Source organism: Lonchura striata, chromosome 15, assembly GCF_050655825.1.
Source record: "Lonchura striata isolate lonStrDom1 chromosome 15, ASM5065582v1, whole genome shotgun sequence".
In the NCBI taxonomy this organism is placed as follows: Eukaryota; Metazoa; Chordata; class Aves; order Passeriformes; family Estrildidae; genus Lonchura; species Lonchura striata.
The window spans coordinates 2,981,432-2,987,827 of record NC_140717.1 but is presented as its reverse complement, the minus strand read 5'-3'; the positions used below and the strand labels follow the sequence as shown (position 1 = coordinate 2,987,827).

The 6,396-nt window shown below is 40.7% G+C and overlaps 1 protein-coding gene across 1 annotated transcript in view; it reads right to left on the bottom strand.

The window, feature by feature from the left end:
• Positions 1 to 6,396, bottom strand: part of AIFM3 (AIF family member 3) — a 102,823-nt gene that overhangs the window by 94,001 nt on the left and 2,426 nt on the right. The gene's annotated exons all lie outside the window — the stretch shown is intronic.

The following is a 6,396-nucleotide window of genomic DNA, read 5'->3' as shown; positions in this document are numbered from 1 at the left end:
ATCCCACTTGAAGGTGCTGAGACTTGGTTTACTGATGGAAGCAGCTATGTCATCAGTGGAAAAAGGCACACGGGGTATGTGGTTACCACAAGCAGAGAGGTAATAGAGTCTGGACCTTTATCAGCAAACACCTCTGCACAGAAGGCTGAAATAATCACCTTAACTTGAGCCTTAAAGTTGGCAAAAGGAAGAGAGATTAACATTTACACGGACTCAAGGTATGCATTTGAGGTGGTTCATGCACATGGAGCCATTTGGAAAGAGAGAGGACTGTTGAATTCGCAAGGGAAGAATATTAAACATGCACAAGAGATACTGAGACTACTAGATGCAGTGCAACTACCTGAGAAAGTAGCCATCAGGCACATTAAGGCACACCAAAAAGTGAGCTCTGAATGGGAAGAAGGAAACATGCTGGCAGACAGAGAGGCAAAAGATGCAGTCAAAGATGAGGTATTTGAGGAGACAGTGGAGGCAACATTGATCCCAGATGGAAAGATTTCTATTGAAGGTAAGCCAGTGTACAATAAAAAGGATAAGAAACTTAGTAAAACAGAAAAAGCAAATTATAATCAAGAAGGATGGGCTGTAACAGAGGAAGGGAGACTTGTAGTGCCTTCCTATTTGTTGTAGTCATTAGTACAAAAGGAACATGAAAAAACACATTGGGGAGTAGATGCCCTTTATAACCATCTGAAAGGAAAACTTATAGCTAGGAAACTACAGGGTACGGTAATACAAGTAACTCATCAGTGTAGCCTTTGCCTCTGAACTAATCCTAAAAACATCCCAAAGCCTAAAGTTGGACAAACTGGGAAAGGTTGCGGACCTGGGCAGCAGTGGCAAATCTATTTCACAGAATTACCCAGGAAGGGGGGATATCGTTACCTCCTGGTATCAACTGATACCTTTTCAGATTGGCCAGAAGCTTTTTCTACTAGGACAGCTAAAGCCCAAGGGGTAATCAAAGCACTGTTGCAAGAAATAATACCGAGGTTTGGAGTTCCAGCCACCATATCCTCAGATAGAGGGCCGCATTTTATCTCCAAAATTGTGCAACAAATTAGCCACCACCTGGCAATAGACTGGGAGCTACATACCCCATATCATCCTCAATCGAGTGGCCAAGTGGAAAAGATGAATCATTTGATTAAACAACAAATTTTAAGGTTGGGACAAGAGGCAAACCTACCTTGGCCCCAAGCTCTCCCATTAGCATTACTGTGAATTTGGACAAAACCAAGGACAAAGAAAAATTGAGCCCCTTTAAAATATTATATGGGACACCATATGCGGTTCAAGAAGGAACCACACCAACACAAGCAGGGGAGGAAACCCTACATAAGTATATGGTAGCCCTGAATAAACAACTGAGAGAAATTGAAAAATATGTGGCTGGAACTCAAACCAGAGAATTAGATGGGCCAGTACATGATGTACAACCTGGGGATTATGTATATGTTAAGTTTTTTGCAGAAAAAAGCCTGGAACCGCAGTAGAAAGGACCATTCCAGGTGCTCCTCACTACCTTTACTGCAATTAAGATCAAAGAACAGAAGGCCTGGATCCATCACTCCAGAGTGAAGAAAACTCCTGAGAGAGTCTGGAAAGTGACACCAGGCGACAACATACTGAGGCTGAAGCTCACCTGGGACAGCGAATAAATGGACCTATAGAAATTATGGAATGATGGAGAAGGTTGTAACTATTATAGCCACTGTCATAGCTGTAACAGGAGCCAATACAATACCATACAACTACAATGTAACTGGAATATACCGGTGCCAAGGAAGGGCCTATGATCCCCACTCTTGTAGGGCCCTAAATGAGATTATAAAGGTCACAAATGCATGTTTGTGGAAAGGAAGAAATGTTTGGGGATGTAACTATACATTTGTGCAAGATGGGTTCCATGAGGCTTATCATCCACCCATGAAACTCATTTGGATTAGCCCTGAATGCTGTGACAAATATTTGAGTAAATGTCCTGAGTTTAGACTAAAACTAGAGGGATGCACAATAAGAGGGTATGATCTTGATTTTAATATCACTCAAGTGTGTGTTGAATATCATAAGAACAGGACTAGGACTACCCACCAACACAAAAGAAAAATATTACTACTCCAAGGCCAGTTATCCCAGAAATAGAAGAGCAGCCTATAGCTCCTACGATTACTAGAATTGGGCTGTACGCTATTAAGAAAACAGGAATCCAGAGACTGCTGGTCAATCCAGAATGGTCTTTGAAGCGAGTAGAAATGGGAATACAGGTAAATGATTTGGATATCTGGCCAGAGTGCCCCATTTCTCAGAAATCCTTCCATGGACTGGACCATTTGGCTTCAAAAACTAATGCCCTCTAACTTTAGGAGTAAAAGGGATCTCACTGGGCTGCAGGGACTGAACTGGGAGTGCTAAACACCATAGATTCAGAAGTACTGATGCATAAATTAACCACAGTAGGGAATTACTTGGTTAAATTACAGCAACATTTACAATCCTCCCTGCTAGCACTAGGTGAGAACCACTGGAATTTATCCAAAGTATTACCAGAGTGAGAGAACACCAAAGAGCAAGACCATGAATTAATAATTAATGCATTAGGCACAGCCAGTGAAAACATTTCACTAGCTCTTGGGTGTACTCAAGCACAACTATGGAGGCAGTCAGTAGCCACTGCAGTCATCAGGGAAGGCGGAGAGGGTATATTCCCTGCTGAACTCCATAAAATTGTTTGGGATAGTGCATTCGATATTGAAAAGGAACTGCAAGCTTGGTGGACTTCAGCCAATTTCATTTATAACCCTATGACTAGTAAAGTAACAGCCTTTGTTTTAACAATACATAATGCATCAGTGATCTTAATTCACTCAATAGTTCCCCTGGGATTAAACCATGAGGGGACTGTGTTGTATCCTTCTGAACACAGAACATGGGCATGAGAAATTGGAGGAAAGTAGCAAACCATCAACCTAGAGCCCTGTTCTATGAGGAGACAACTGGGGTACATATGTGAGGGGACGTTAGAAAGTAATAAAGACACATGTTTGGATATGGACCACTTTGAAATGCATTCAGGCAACCAAACAACTTTGTATATATAGGACAAGGTTGTGTCTGTCTCAGAACAGCATGCCCCACCATAATGATAGACAATCTAAGCATGAATGAGACTCAGTTCAATCTATGTGTCTGTAACTTTGTCAAAATTGAGGGATGCGACTTTTCCTATCAAGCACCTGTAGTGTCACACCAGTATATAAAAGCCAATTTAATTACTGTACAAGAAATAGTGTCTGTGCCCATAGGAATGAATTTGACTTTAGTTGCTCAATTGTTAAAACATCAGGAACTAAGAGAAATTTTTAAAGAGATTAGAGACGCAGGGAAAAAGACTTTAATTACTATACACCATGACACGGACACCATCAAAGGAGTTTTTAAACTATTTGAGGAAGACTTGTCTCATCATTGGTAGGATGTGCTTTTTGGATGGTCACCAATAGCAACCGGCATACTTAATACTTTAATTCATCCTATTATTGTGTTGCTTATTTTAGTCAGCATAAGCTTGATTTTGTCTGTTGTAATACTTTTTGGAATTGGAAAATGATAAGATGAATGACAGCCCTAACTTCACTATCAAAAGCATATGCTTTAGTCTTGAGAGACTCTAGACATATGTCTTGGGCAGATGAAGAAGAATCTGTATATTGAGTAAAAGAATTTACTCATTCCAAAGAAAAAGTGGGGAATGAAACATAAACTTTAAGGAATTTAGAGACTTTAGAGGAGCTAAGATTTTAGTTAGAGATAAACCTTACTAGAGTTAATTAAAATAAATAAGTAGGCCTTGATGAAGTTAAGGGTTAGTAGTTAACTAATAATTGATTTCTTGTCAACACAATGTTTAGTTAGCTAGGTTTATAATAAAGAATATAGAAACTGACAAATAGCTTTTAGGAACGTAAGACAATTATGTCTTCCTCCTCTGTTCTGAAACCAATTGAAGACAAGGAATGGGAGTTCTACCAAGAGTTCATTTGTCATATTTGCATTGAAAAGGTAAAAAGATCAGAATGAGGAAGACTTCATTTACTTCCTCATTTTGGGACCCCTCCCCATGAAAGGGACCACCGACCTATTTCAAGGAACAAACTACACATGCTTAATAGCTTTTGAAATGATTAGCATATGAAGCGAGGAATGGGATGTCTGAAAATTATTAAATGTATTTGTATTTTGGGTATTCAATACTTGTATGGCTAAGAGGGCTCTGTAATCACTTGAAAGACACGGTGTGGATTTGGGAGCTATCCCTCATGCTGCCCGGTGTCAAATAAACATACACTTTCTAACTTTAAACTGTTAGAGCTTGTCCGTCACAGTTGGATATCGGTACTAGATCAATATCCATATTTCTTTAATAATTCACAGGGAATCATAGAGGTGCTGTTGCCCAGTACTGAAGGGGAGCTGTGACAATTTTTAAGATTAATAGTGTGAAAAATGATACTTTCAAAAATTTAGAAGGTTTATTAAAACCTTAATTAATAAGGTTTAATAATAATTTATTAAACCTTTATTATTGCTGCCATGTGTCACAGTGCAGGCTGGCTAAAACCGTGTAAATGTACCAGCCCCTGGGTTGACTGACATCTCTCCCAAGGCTGCAGGCATTTCACAGGCCAGAATCTGAAGGGGCGTAGAGATCAGACCAATGAAAGTATCCAGACCGGGTTTTTCAAATGCTCTTTATAAGGAAGGGCTTGAGAATAAACTCTCTCTTTGCCACTTGAACATCGGGGTGAGTGGTCTCTTTGTCTCCAACCCACACCCCCTACCCGAGTCAACGTTAGAAAACCTTCTAAAAAATACAACAGAAGACTGAGTAGAGAAGATAATACAGAGCTAGGAGCAAAGGATTCTATCACCATGTGCTCATCCACACAATGGATGTTCCACCCTTAACCCTTTAGCCCCTCCCAAAGTCTTGTCCATCGACTCCTTCTTCGCTGTCCAGTGGTGGAGATCTTACATTCTGATTGGAGGTCAGGTGTTGCCATAGTAACAAGCCAACCTCCCCAAATGTCCTGACTACCCAGGCCACCTTGTGATAACAATGCAAGACGGGGGGAAACACAACTATACATCTACAAAACTTCTCTTAACATACATGTAATATTTGTTCTTTAATTGTGAGAGTCAACCTTTGCATTACTCATCTATAACAATAGGGTATTGCAGGACCTGGATTAAGGACTTTTTATTCTGTGATTTTTTTAAACTCAGATAGCCCCAATGTTGTGGTATGGACACCAGAAAGAGCAAAACTTTAGCCAGACTCATAAAAGGAATTTGAATTGTATGTGCATGTTAAACGGGGCCAAAGGAATTCCAGTGTTCAAACATTTAACCCATTTGCAAGGGGGAGGGCCCACTATTTCCTCCAATAGTAACTGAGGCTCTGTTGTCTGCAGAATTGTGCAGCCACATCTTTGATGGTAACTGATGGTGGGATTGTTAAAGTCTAGCATCAAATTCTAAATGGATGACCAACACTAGATTGTTACAGTATGAAACCTGTTTAATGGAACAGGAGGGTTTAGAATTGAGAAGTGGGTAAGGGTTTAACCCAGTCTCCTGTTTAACTGGTCCCAAGGAAGGAAACCTAAAGGAAAATCATTACTGTATGCAGTCATGATCTCCACACCCAAGCTAGGGAAGATTTACAGGACCCTCCTTGGCCAAATGGGGAAAAGTGTTTATTGATGGATCTTCAAGAGTAATAGGAGGAAAACACGTTTCTGGTTATGGTATAGTAAAAGGAAGGAGTTGCAAGAAGAGGGGAAGCTACCATGCACATTCAGCAGAGACCACAGAATTGTATGTCTTAATAAAAGCCTGCAAAGTGTATCAAGGAAAGGTAGTGAATATTTACAGATTCAAAGTATGCGTGTGGATTGGTACCTGAATTTGGAAAACTGGGAAGAGAGATTAACTTGCAGGGAAAAAATAGTCCACTCATGAGAGCTCAAAAACTTGCCTATTGGAGGTGGCGAATTTGCCAAAAGAGGTGGAAATAATACATGTAAGGGGACATCAGGCAGGGTACTCAGAAGAGACAACAGGTGATCAACTCATCAGGGGGCCAATGGAGAGGTTCAGAAGGCAGAACTTCTGGCAGAGGTCTCCGGGATCCTCCCTTTACTCCCTGTGGCTCAACCATTGCCAGGGGAAGGGGGAAGCAGTGATGCTGCTGCTGCTGTCTTTCCCACCAGAAGAGTTGGAGATAATGAAAGGTCGTGGGGAAGAAGAAAGGGAAAAACTGATTTACAGAGGGCAGTAAAGAGTGAATGCCAGGAGCTTTGACCCTGTAAATGCTAAAACAACTCC